The sequence below is a fragment of the Xenopus laevis genome, chromosome 4L, assembly GCF_017654675.1.
Source record: "Xenopus laevis strain J_2021 chromosome 4L, Xenopus_laevis_v10.1, whole genome shotgun sequence".
Classification (NCBI taxonomy): domain Eukaryota; kingdom Metazoa; phylum Chordata; class Amphibia; order Anura; family Pipidae; genus Xenopus; species Xenopus laevis.
In genome coordinates this window covers 1-14,789 of record NC_054377.1, presented here as the reverse complement: position 1 = coordinate 14,789, position 14,789 = coordinate 1, and positions in this window count along the sequence as shown.

Here is a 14,789-nt window from a genome sequence, read left to right as displayed (position 1 = left end):
ATATCTGCAAAGTATTCACTTTTAAGGCATTATATAGTTTTGTGGGGGTTATATCTCACAGGTAAGGGGGTGTTTACGACTGAAGAACTAGCCAACGGTGTGCACCTGGAGTGCAACACAAAAACTTTGCTAGCTGAAATTGCTCTTGTCTATTTGACCCCAGTGTGTTTTTGGGGAGTTTGGATAGACAGACTAGCTTATCTAGCATGCACCCATACAGTGGCTAGCTTATCTTCAGGATAGATCTGCCTAACCCATCTAGCGACATGCTAGGAAAGCAAAGGCCGGATGGTGCCCGCCTGAAGTTTCAGCTTCAAGGTGTGTTCCACTTCACACAAATATTATAGTTTTGAGTGTTATATTTCACAGATCAAGGGATGTTTAGAGCTGAAGAACTGCCAATGTTGTGCAACCCATTGGATGACGCAACACTAAGACTTTCCAGACTATATTGCTCTTGTTGTTATTGACCCTGTTTTGGGGCCTAGGCAATCCTGTATTGGAAGGCCGCATCTTTCATGTTCATCCCATAGATGCCAGTTCTATCAGAGAAGCTCGTGCCCGCGCAGAGTGCACTGTAGGAAAGCAGGAATGCTGCCACGAATAGCTGCAGTGATTACTTTCACTGCTAATAATATTAGTTGTCTTTGGTTGATATATTTCAACAGTGTTAGGTGGTGAGTTTGACTTCAGAAACTGCCAAAGGTGTCCCACTGTCTGAGCGTTCGTGCCCAAAGCCTATTCCATGCGTTATAATGCTCTTGGCTAATCTTGACTCCTTTTTGGGGTGTTTGGAGGGCTGCGTCTTTAGGTGCATACTCCACACATGCAGTTTGCTTAATGCGTTAGAATCTGCTGCCACAGACTCGTGCATGTAGAAGCAAGGATGGTGCCGGCTAAAATAGCTGCAGGTGTGCACTTTCAACAATATATAGGTTTTTGGGAGTATTTTTCCAAATGTTAAAAGGGAGAAAGTTGCGCTGTTTTTAGGATGGGGTAAGAGACTTGCGAAGGGTGATGCAACCTGTACACCACAGCCCAAGGCTTCTCAGCTGGAAAAAACATGTGCTTCTTGTGTATTTTGACCCTGTTTTCGGGGTGTTTAAAGGGGCCGCATATTTTAATTTGGTCACCGCATATAACATGCAAGAGAGCCTGCGTCACGGTATCATTTTGTTGTTAAGAGAACGGTTTAGGATTGTATTTCGTTAGCAAGCTTAGTGTTTTATTGTTTACATGGCAATTGTCTGGCGCTGAGAAATTATCTTGTGGAACTTTTCTTCATTCTTATTTTAGGTATCAAAAAATACCAAAAACGTCTTACGGCAGAATCTGCGCCCAAAGGATCTTGCATGTAGGAAAGCTGAATAGCGTACAGGTGTGCACTTTTCAAGGTCGAATATATAGTTTTGTGGGCGTATTTCCACAGGTAAGGGGTGAGTGCATGTCACCTCTTGCACCTGTAGGGTGTTTAGACTGAAGAACTGCCAAGGTGTGCCACCTGCAGCACTCACGTACCTCAAGCTTCCAGTTCTGAAATTTTTGCTCTCTTGTTTTTTGAGTTGACCCTGTTTGGAGGTTTGGGAGGCCGCGTCTTAGGTGCACCCATAGCATATGTCCATGGGAGAGCACTATCTTTTTGATGCAACTATAATGATGGCCACGATTGTCATGGGTCCACTCTTTAAAGTCTGACTTGACTACCACAATGCGTCCCAAAACTTGGCTCAATTCTACGAGCCATTTGCAGTTTCCAATGTTTGAGCGGCGCACTTTGTGTATATTGAGCCCTGTTTTGGGGAGTGGTTTGGTGCGGAAGACACGGCCGCGTCTTTAGGTGTGCCACCCCAGCATGGCAAGCTCCTACCGGAGAACTGCGACCAAGAAGATTCTGCAATTAGGAAAGCAAGGATGGGTTTTATTTAATATATTCATATATTAAACCCTGCAGTTGTGCACTTTCAAGCAATATATATAGTTTGCTTGGGAGGGTTATTTCCATCAAGGTAAGGGTGGAGGGTGTTTAGACTGATAAAAACGCAAGGTTGTGCATCACTAGAGCGCAGCCCCAGCTTTTTCCAGCTGAAATTGCTCTATGTGTATTTGACCCTAGATTTTTGGGTTTTTGGGTGAGGATTGCGTCTTTAGTGCACCCATACATTGCCAGAGTAATAATTTTTAGTTTGGAAGAAGTTGTAGAGATGATACTTAGCATGTTTTTTTTTTCTTTCCGGTTAGGGCAATTTTGGGTGAGAAATATAACTGTTGTAACTTTTTCTTTCTTTTGGTCAAAACTCAAAACTTGCTACGGAGACTGCATCCCACAATCTCCATCGTTGGAAAAGCAAGGATAGCGTCCCTTGAAATAGTGCTTACAGAGTGTGCATCTTATTAAGCAATATTATTTGTGGGGGTAAGGCGGATGTTTAAACTAAAGAACTGCAAGGTGTGCACATAGAGTGCTGCCCAACTTTTCAGCTAGAACTGACCCTTCTGTATGCCCTGTTTTTGGAGGACATTTAGAGGCCCACTTCTTAGGTGCAACCCATACATGTGGAGTTCTAATATGTTTTCTCAGGAAAATCTTGTTATTTGATATTGTAGGTTAATTTGAAAATTTTATTTGGAGATATGTTTTCCACAAAATTCACTTACGGACTTTGAGACTTTTTGGTAGGATATTTAAAAATTTTAAAAACTTATAATACCAATAAAATTATGTTAGATTTTTTTAGAGGTGATCTGGATCTAATGATGTAGACATCTAGCATTTATTATAGCACACACCAACCAACCCCAACTCTAAAATATACATAAGGATCGATTGTGGATTCGTGAGAAATAAATTATAAGGAGGTTATGTTCATTTCTATCGTTGATTATGCTTTTAGGTTTAACGCTTAATCAAAATTGGTACCTGCTTTAATCGTATTGTGATCTCTAATCCTCTCTCAATGATTTAACATGTGTAGCACAAAGCATTCCAAACCAGCTGGAAACCTAAATTCTCACAAAGAGATTTTTTATATTTTATTAATGCAATGAGTTGCGGTGTCGTATCTAGGACAAAAAATAAGTTAGCGGATTCTTGTATACACAAAAATACATAATCTTACGGTCATTTTGAAGCTTTCCAATCTGTAACTTTTCTTCTTTGAATTAATCAAAATCACTCTCAACATAATTAGTGACTCTTATTTGTTATATTATCACTTGTGTTTTCTTTTTTTTTTTTTTTTTACAGTATTTTCACTGCCGATGTTTTAGAGTCTACCTCGCAGAAGAGAATCAAATTACTCTATCTTGCTTTATTTGTGTTTTTCAGGAAATGAAGATCATATAACAAGTGGCAACTGCGAACAAGTCGATGTTCTCAGTCCTGCACCTGTGAGTTGTAGGGGATGAGTATTTTATGGCTTTGTGTGTTACTGGCTGGGTTGCAGCACCCAGAGCCTTCCTAAAGGAGTCGAAAGACCGTGGATGGTTTGGCAGTGGGAGACCCTCTTGTTGAGTACTGCACAACTGCTCACAAGCAATCCCATCATAATAGAAGCTGCCATTATTATATGGACCATTAAGTTCAATGGCAAAAACCGTGACGGGGGTTTGTGATCACACCAAGGGCCGTGCACCCTCACTGGATCTGACAATGCCGCCTGGACAGGTATGTCTGGGCCATACGATATATCAACTATCATTCAGGAAACTGTTTAGTTCCCTTCCTAATATACTGTGTTAGCTATATTAATTTCTTATGATTAAAATATTCAATATTTCTGGAATTTGCCTTGTCTTCTCTATTTAAAAGTTAATGAAAATGCAATTTTAAATATATAATAGTAAATTCTTAAGATAAGTCGCTGGCTCCTAAGAAGGGGATTCCAATCAATCCATAAATTAAACCGCCAACTATATAAATAGATTCTCCCATTATTGACTTAAAGTGAGGGTAGTGCAATTATCAAGTGGGAATAAACATTTACTTATCAGCAGTCTTTTATTGAGAATTAAACAGCCAGTGCTTTTAAAGAGCAGCCTTCTCCGCGTACCACTAACGTTTTAGAAAATTTTCGAGGGACACAGAACGCAAATTTTTTAACTGTGGACGCTGATCCTTTATATTTTACATTTTTTAAAAATATCTTACTCTTTTCAGCTTTCCAATGGTGCCTGGCTGACTCCATCTAAAGAACAAATGTCTGTAGGCTACACTTATTTCTGTGTTTTGTATTACCTTTCTTTTTAAGTATATTTCACGAGTCTCTCGTTCTTCTTCAACTAGCTCAATATTTTCTTGAGTTTCTTATTTAAACCATGTTGCATTGATGGTTGCTCGCTTGGTGGAGCTTTACAATTGACCCTAGTCACCAGACTTAGATTGAAAAGATTGCCAATTCATGAAGAGACTGCTAAAATAAAATAATCATACTAAACTGAATAAATAGTTAGGAATGTGAAAATCACACGATACTTGTTTCGCTTGTTTACTCTGTCATTTACTTAAAGTTGCAACTCAAAGAGTTGTACGGTTACACAACCCCATATTATTAAAATCTATCGTCAGTAGTCGATTAAGATTTTGGCAGCTGATTTTCATGGCTCTTGGTTGCAAAATTACAGTGTGCTCACCCCTATGTATTAGCTATTTGTGGGATTATTACACATTCAAATATTAACATACCAAACTACCTTATAATTATTACTTGAAACTACAGTCAATTATTTATGAAGGGGCTTTATAAGAGTACAACTCCAAAAGGTCCACGATGCGAATCACTTTTCTCTTGTAAAAAATTGAAAGTAATAATCCTTTATAAATTTTATGAAGTTTAGAGTTATATAATCAGTCTTTTGTTGTCTGAGTGTCTTCAGTTATTAGAGACTTGGTGGAGGCTTCTTTCGGTCATTATCTGTTCATCATATTTACTCCACTGAAATTTGTTGTATTATAATAAATACAAGTACACCCAGTTGTAAAATATTTGAGGATATAGAAGTTAACTTTGAGTTCCATCGACCTGTATAAAAACACTCGGCCTTGGGCCTCTGTTTTTATCGCGTAAGCAATTTCGCGTCATGAATAGTTGGCCCGGATACTTATAATTATCTTTATATTTTACAACGAGGGAGCGTCACTTTATTCACTATATATATATTTACTGATGCCTCCCACTCCCTGTACTCTACTGTGGTAATAATAATGTTTTTTGTTCTGGGCACCCAATATTATGGTGGTATTATGGCATTGCCGTACATTATCAGATAGATGTTTGTCACCCCCATTGTCACTCTACTATATCCTTTTGTTGTATTAACACTTGAACTTTACTCCGCATAAAGTTATTGGTTACGGTTGTGTGTGTATTATAGCATGGTTTAACAGTTGGTTCTTACCCGCGATTTTTCATACTCTCCCAACCCTAACCCTTATACCTAATCCACAACCATACCCCTAATACCTAACCTTAATTCCCTAATACCCAATCCTACTCCCGAACCCTAACCCTAATACCAACCCGTAAAAGCCAACCCTAATACACTAACCCTAATACCCAACCCTAATACCAAACCCTAATAGCCAACCCTATCCCTAATACCTAACCCTAATACCCCACCCTAATACCTAACATTAATCCCTAATACCCTAACCCTAATACCTAACCCTGATAACCAATCCTAATACCCAATCCTGATAACCTACCCTAACACCCACCCCTAACCCTAATACACAATCCTAATACCCAATCCTAACACCCTAACACCTAAACTTTATAACCACCCCTAACCCTAATCCCCAACCCTAATACACTAACCCTAACACCCAACCCTAACTTTATTACATAACCCTATTACCTAACCGTAACCCTAATACCTAACCCTAATCCCCAACCCTAATACACTAACCCTAATACACTAACCCTACTCCCCAACCCTAACCGTAATACCAACCCTAACCCTCATACCCAACCCTAATCCCCAACCCAAATACACAAACCCTTATACCCAACCCTAATACCTAACCCTAATAGCCAACCCTAACCCTAATACACTTACCCTAATACCCAATCCTAATACCCAACCCTAACCCTAATATCCAACCCTACTCCCCAACCCTAATAACAAACCCGAATAGGCAACCCTAATACCCAACCCTAACCCTAATAACCAACCCTAATACATAACATTAACCCTAATAACCAACCCTAATACCTAACCGTAATACCAAACCCTAATAGGCAACCCCAACCCTAATACCTAAACCTAATACCCAACCCTTACCCTAAAACCCTAACACCCAACCCTAATACCTAGTCCTAATGCCCAACCCTAATACCCAATCCTGATAATCTACCCTAACACCCACCCCTAAGCCTAATACCAACCAGTAAGAGCCAACCCTAATCCCAAACTCTAACCCGAATACACTAACCCTAATAGCCAACCCTAACCCTAATAGCCAACCCTAACCCTAACAGCCAACCCTAATAGCCAACCCTAACCCTAACAGCCAACCCTAATCGCCAACCCTAACCCTAATAGCCAACCCTAACCCTAATAGCCAACCCAAACAGCCAACCCTAACCCTAATAGCCAACCCTAACAGCCAACCCTAACCCTAATAGCCAACCCTAACCCTAACAGCCAACCCTAACAGCCAACCCTAACCCTAATAGCCAACCCTAACCCTAACAGCCAACCCTAATAGCCAACCCTAACCCTAATAGCCAACCCTAACCCTAACAGCCAACCCTAACAGCCAACCCTAACCCTAATAGCCAACCCTAACAGCCAACCCTAACCCTAATAGCCAACCCTAACCCTAACAGCCAACCCTAATAATCAACCCTAACCCTAATAGCCAACCCTAACCCTAATAGCCAACCCTAATAGCCAACCCTAAACCCGAATAGCCAACCCTAACCCTAACAGCCAACCCTAACCCTAACAGCCAACCCTAACCCTAATAGCCAACCCTAACAGCCAACCCTAACCCTGATAGCCAACACCTAACCCTAATAGCCAACCCTAATAGCCAACCCTAACACTAATAGCCAACCCTAACAGCCAACCCTAACCCTAATAGCCAAACCCTAACCCTAATAGCCAACCCTAACAGCCAACCCTAACCCTAATAGCCAACCCTAATAGCCAACCCTAACACTAATAGCCAACCCTAACAGCCAACCCTAACCCTAATAGCCAACCCTAACCCTAATAGCCAACCCCAACCCTAATAGCCAACCCTAACAGCCAAACCCTAACCCTAATAGCCAACGCCAACCCTAATAGCCAACCCTAACCCTAATAGCCAACCCTAATAGGCCAACCCTAACAGCCAACCCCAACCCTAAATAGCCAACCCTAACCCTAATAGCCAACCCTAATAGCCAACCCTAACAGCCAACCCTAACCCTAATAGCCAACCCTAACCCTAATAGCCAACCCTAACAGCCAACCCTAACCCTAATAGCCAACCCTAACCCTAACCGCCAACCCTAATAGCCAACCCTAACCCTAACAGCCAACCCTAATAGCCAACCCTAACCCTAACAGCCAACCCTAATCGCCAACCCTAACCCTAATAGCCAACCCTAACCCTAATAGCCAACCCAAACAGCCAACCCTAACCCTAACAGCCAACCCTAATCGCCAACCCTAACCCTAATAGCCAACCCTAACCCTAATAGCCAACCCAAACAGCCAACCCTAACCCTAATAGCCTACCCTACAGCCAACCCTAACCCTTAATAGCCAACCCTAACCTCTAACAGCCAACTCCTAACAGCCAACTCCTAACCCTAATAGCCAACCCTAACCCTAACAGGCCAACCCTAATAGCCCAACCCTAACCCTAATAGCCAACCCTAACCCTAAACAGCCAACCCTAATAGCCAACCCTAAACCCTAAAACAGGCCAACCCTAATAATCAACCCTAACCCTAATAGCCAACCCTAACCCTAATAGCCAACCCCAACCCTAATAGCCAACCCTAATAGCCAACCCAACCTAATAGCCAACCCTTAATAGCCAACCCCTAACAGGCCAAACCCTAACCCTAATAGCCAACCCTAACAGCCAACCCTAACCCTAATAGCCAACCCTAACCCTAATAGCCAATCCTAATAGCCAACCCTAACCCTAACCGCCAACCCTAATAGCCAACCCTAACCCTAACAGCCAACCCTAATAATCAACCCTAACCCTAATAGCCAACCCTAACCCTAATAGCCAACCCTAAACCTAATAGCCAACCCCAACCCTAATAGCCAACCCTAACCCTAATAGCCAACCCTAATCCTAATAGCCAACCCTAATAGCCAACCCTAACACTAATAGCCAACCCTAACCCTAATAGCCAACCCTAACAGCCAACCCTAACCCTAATAGCCAACCCTATCCCTAACAGCCAACCCTAACAGCCAACCCTAACCCTAACCCTAACAGCCAACCCTAATAATCAACCCTAACCCTAATAGCCAACCCTAACCCTAATAGCCAACCCTAACAGCCAACCCTAACCCTAATAGCCAACCCTAATAGCCAACCCTAACACTAATAGCCAACCCTAACAGCCAACCCTAACCCTAATAGCCAACCCTAACCCTAATAGCCAACCCCAACCCTAATAGCCAACCCTAACAGCCAACCCTAACCCTAATAGCCAACCCTAACCCTAATAGCCAACCCTAACCCTAATAGCCAACCCTAATAGCCAACCCTAACCCTAATAGCCAACCCTAATAGCCAACCCTAACAGCCAACCCTAACCCTAATAGCCAACCCTAACAGCCAACCCTAACCCTAATAGCCAACCCTAACCCTAACCGCCAACCCTAATAGCCAACCCTAACCCTAACAGCCAACCCTAATAGCCAACCCTAACCCTAACAGCCAACCCTAATCGCCAACCCTAACCCTAATAGCCAACCCTAACCCTAATAGCCAACCCAAACAGCCAACCCTAACCCTAATAGCCAACCCTAACAGCCAACCCTAACCCTAATAGCCAACCCTAACCCTAACAGCCAACCCTAACAGCCAACCCTAACCCTAATAGCCAACCCTAACCCTAACAGCCAACCCTAATAGCCAACCCTAACCCTAATAGCCAACCCTAACCCTAACAGCCAACCCTAATAGCCAACCCAACCCTAACAGCCAACCCTAATAATCAACCCTAACCCTAATAGCCAACCCTAACCCTAATAGCCAACCCCAACCCTAAAATACCAACCCTAATAGCCAACCCTAACCCTAATAGCCAACCCTAATAGCCAACCCTAACAGCCAACCCTAACCCTAATAGCCAACCCTAACAGCCAACCCTAACCCTAATAGCCAACCCTAACCCTAACAGCCAACCCTAATAGCCAACCCTAACCCTAACAGCCAACCCTAATCGCCAACCCTAACCCTAATAGCCAACCCAAACAGCCAACCCTAACCCTAATAGCCAACCCTAACAGCCAACCCTAACCCTAACAGCCAACCCTAACAGCCAACCCTAACCCTAATAGCCAACCCTAATCGCCAACCCTAACCCTAATAGCCAACCCTAACCCTAATAGCCAACCCAAACAGCCAACCCTAACCCTAATAGCCAACCCAACCCTAACCGCCAACCCTAATAGCCAACCCTAACCCTAACAGCCAACCCTAATAGCCAACCCTAACCCTAACAGCCAACCCTAAATCGCCAAACCCTAACCCTAATAGCCAACCCTAACCTCAATAGCCAACCCAAACAGCCAACCCCAACCCAATAGCCAACCCTAACGCTAATAGCCAACCCTAACCCTCAATAGCCAACTCTAACCCTAATATGCTAACCTAATAGCCAACCCCTAACCCTAATATCTAACCCTAATAGCCAACCCTACCCTATAGCCTAACCCTAATAGCCAACCCTATCCCTAATTAGCCAGACCCTAACCCTAATAGCCAACCCTAAATATCAACCTAATCCTTAATACCTAACCCTTAAGTATCCCAACCCTAATCCTAATACCTAACCCTAATATCCAGCCCTTAAATCCCATAATACCTAACCCTAATAACCAACCCCTACCCTAATACCTAACCCTAATAACCAACCCCCTACCCTAATACCTAACCCTAATATCCAACCCCTACCCTAATAACTAACCCTAATAACCAACCCCGGTACCCTAATAACTAACCCTAATAACCAACCTCAACCCTAATTTAACTAACCAATATACCCAACCCTAACCCTAATACCCAACCCTAACCCCCAAACTTCAAACCCCCAAACTTAACCCCCAAAACTTAACCCTAATCCCTAACCCTATACCGTATACCTAACCCTAACCCCCCAAAACTTAACCCTAATAGATCCTTAACACCTTAACAACAAAACCCTAACACCCCAACCCTCTAACACCCAAACCTAAACCCTAATCTCTAACCCTAATACCTATCCCAACCCTAACACCTAACCTAATAGCCAACCCTAACCCTAATAGCTAACCCTAATAGCAACCCTAACCCTTAATAGGCAACCCTAATAGCCAACCCTAACCCTAATAGCCAACCCTAACCCTAATAGCCAACCCTAATAGCCAACCCTAATAAGGCTAACCCCTATAGCCAACCCTAATAGCCAACCCTAACCCTAATTAGCCAACCCTAATAGCCAACCCTAACCCCAATAGCAACCCTAACCCTAATAGCCAACCCGTAACCCTAATTAGCCAAACCCTAATAGCCAGACCCTAATACCTAACCCCCTAATAGCCAACCCTAACCCTAATAAGCTAACCCTAAAGCCAACCCTAACCCTAATAGCTAACCCTAATAGCCAACCCTAACCCTAAAGCCAAACCCTAATAGCCAACCCTAATACCTAACCCAATATCCAACCTAATCCTAATACCTAACCCTAATATCCAACCCTAATCCTAATAGCCTAACCACTAAACCCCAAACTTAAACCCCCAAATTTACCCTAATCCCTAACCCTAATACCTATCCCTAACCCTAATACCCAACCCTAATACCTAAACCCTAATATCAACCCCTACCACTAATAAATAACCCTAATAACCAACCCCTACCCTAATTAACTAACCCTAATAACCACCTCAACCCTAACTAACTAACCCAAATCCCCAACCCTAACTCCTAATACCACCCCTAACCCCCAACACTTGAACCCCCAATTTAACCCCTAATCCCTAACCCTAATACCTATCCTAAAACCTACATACCCAACCCTAATACCTAACCCTAACCCCCAAACAACCCAATACGCTAACACCTAACAACAAACCCTAACACCCAACCCTAACACCCAAAAAACCCTAACCCTAATCTCTAACTCAACTAATACCTATTCCGAACCCTAACCCTAATAGCCCCAACCCTAACCCTATTAGCTGTAAACCCTAAATAGCTAACCCTAATAGCCAACTCCTACCCTAAATAGCCAACCCTAACCTATAGACAACCCTAACCCTATATAGAAACCCTAACCCTAATAGACAACCCTAATAGCCAAACCCTACCCTAATTCAGCCAAAACCCTAATAGCTAACCCTAATAGCCCAAACCCTAACGCCAACCTAACCCTAATAGCTAACCACTAACCCTAATAGCCAATCCTTAACCCTAATAGCCAACCCTAACCCTAATAGCCAACCCTAATAGCCAACCCTTAATAGCCCCAACCTACCCTTAATAGCCAACCCTAACCCTAATAGCCAACCCTAACAGGCCAAACCCTAACCCTAACAGCCACCCTAACCCTAACAAGCCAAACCCTAATTAGCCAACCCTAACCTAACAGCCAACCCTAACACGCCAACCCTAACCCTAAAACAGCCAACCCTAACCCTAACAGCCAACCCCTAATAGCCAACCCTAACCCTAATAGCCAATTCCTAACCCTAATAGCCAACCCTAATAGCAACCCTAACCCTAATAGCCAACCCTAATAGCCAACGCTACCCTAATAGCCAACCCTAACAAGCCACACCCTAACCCTAAACAGCCCAACCCTAACCCTATATAGCCAACCCTAACAGCCAACCTTAACCCTAAACAGCCAACCCTAACATCCCAACCCTAACCCTAACAGCCAACCCTAACCCTAACAGCCCAACCCTAACCCTAATAGCCAACCGCTAACCTAATAGCCAAACCCTAACCCTTAATAGCCAACCCTTACCCTAATAGCCAACCCTAACAGCCAAACCCTAACCCCTAAAGCCAATCCCTTACGCCTTAATAGCCAACCCTACAGCCATCACCCTAACAGCCAACCCTAACAGCCAACCCCATAACCCTAACAGCCCAACCCTAACCCTAACAGGCCAACCCTAACCCTAAACAGCCAAACCCTTAACAGCCAACCCTAACAGCCCAACCCTAACCAGCCAAACCCTAACCCTTAATAGCCAAACCCTAAATAGCAACCCTAAACCCTAATAGCTAACCCTAACCCTAATAGCCAACCCTAACCCTAATAGCCAACCCTAACCCTAATAGCCAATCCTAACCCTTAATAGCCAACCCTAACAGCCAACCCTAACCCTAACAGCCAACCCTAACCCTTAATAGCCAACCCAACCCTAAGATAGGGGCAACCCTAACAAGCCAACCCTAACCTAACAGCCAAACCCTTAACCCTTAATAGCCCAATCCTTAACCCTAATAGCCAACCTCTAATAGCCAACCCTAACCCTAATAGCCAAACCCTAATAGCCAACCCTAACCCCTATAGCCCAACCCTAACAGCCAACCCCTAAACCCTAACAAAGCCAACCCTAACCCTAAATAGCTAACCCTAATAGCCAACCCTAACCCTAATAGCAATCTTTACCACTAACAGCCAACCCTAACCCTAATAGCAACCCTAACCCTAATAGCCAACCCTAACCCTAATAAGCCAAACCCTAACCCTAATAGCCAACCCTAACAGGCCAACCCTAACCCTAAACAGCCAAACCCTTAAACCCTAACAGCCAACCCTAAACCCTAACAGCCAACCCTAACCGCTAACAGCAACCCTAACCCTAATAGCCAAACCTAACAGCCAATACCCTAACCCTAACAGCCACCCTAACCTAATAGCCAACCCTAATAGCAACCCTAAATAGCCAACCCTAATAGCCAACCCTAATATCTAACCCTAATTATCCAACCCTAAATCCCTAAACCTAACCCTAATATCCAACCCTAATCCTAATACCTAACCCTAATAACCAACCCTAACAGCCAACCCTAACCCTAACAGCCAACCCTAACCCTAACAGCCAAACCCTAATAGCCAACCCTAAACCCTAACAGCGCAACGCCCTAACCCTTAATAGCCTAACCCTAACCCTAATAGCCAACCCTAACCCTAATAGCCAATCCTAACCCTAATAGGCCAACCCTAACCCTAACAGCCAACCCTAACCCTTAATAGCAACCCTAAACCCTAATAGCTAACCCTTAATAAGCCAACGCTAACTTAATAGCCCAACCCTAACAGCCAACCCTAACAGCCAACCCTAACCCTAATAGCCAATCCTAACCCAATAGCCAACCCTAATAGCCAACCCTAAACCCTAATAGCCACCACCTAAAGCCAACCTAACCCTAATTAGCCAACCCTAACAGCCAACCCTAACCCTAATAGCCAACCCTATAGCCAACCCTAACCACTAACAGCCATCCCTAACAGCCAAACCCTGATCAGCCAACCCTAACCCCTAATAGCCAACCCTAACCCTAAAGCTAACCCTAACCCTAATAGCCAACCCTAACCCTAATAGCAAATCCCTAACCCTACATAGGCCAACCCTAACCCTAATAGCAACCCTAACCCTAATAGCCAACCCCTAACCTAATAGCCAACCATCAGCTAACAGCCAACCCTAACCCTAATAGCCAACCCTTACCCTAATCAGCCAACGCCTAATAGCCAACCCTAACCCTAATAGCCAACCCTAACAGCCAACCACTAACCCTAATAGCCAACCCTAACAGCCAACCCTAACCCTAACCAGGCCAACCCCGTAACCCTAACAGCCAACCCTAACAGCTCCAACCCTAACAGCCAACCCCTAACCCTGATAGCCACCGCCTAGAGCCCTAATAGCTCCAGCACTCTGCCCATGTTACGACCTCAATAGGCCTGCACAAGCGCACCGTGAACACTCAATCAGCCGAGAGCCCTACTAGCAGACAATCATATACCGCATATCATACTAGGGATACGCTCCTATACCCGTCAACCCTTCAGATAGCCAACCATAACAGCCAACCCTAACCCTAATAGTCCAACCACTAACAGCCAACCCCTAACCCTAATAGCCGCACCGATAACTTCCGCTAGATACATGATCATCATCCCCTTAACAGCCCAACCCTAACGCCAACCCTAACCCTAATAGGCCAACCTAACCCTAATAGCTAACCCTAACCCTAATAGCCAACCCTAACCCTAATAGCCAATCCTAACCCTAATATGCCAACCCTAACCCTAATAAGCCAACCCTAACCCTGAATAGCCAACCCTAACCCCTAATAGCCAACCCTAAACAGCCAACCCTTACCCTTAAATAGCCAACCCTAATAGCCAAACCCTAACCCTAATAGCCAACCCTAACCCTAATAGCTTAACCCTAACCCTAATAGCCAACCCTAACCCTAATAGCCAATTGCCTAACCCTAATAGCCAACCCTAACCCTAATAAGCCAACCCTAACCCTAATAGCCAACCCTAAACAGGCCAACCCTAACCCTAATAGCCAACCCTAACAGCCAACCCCTAACCCTA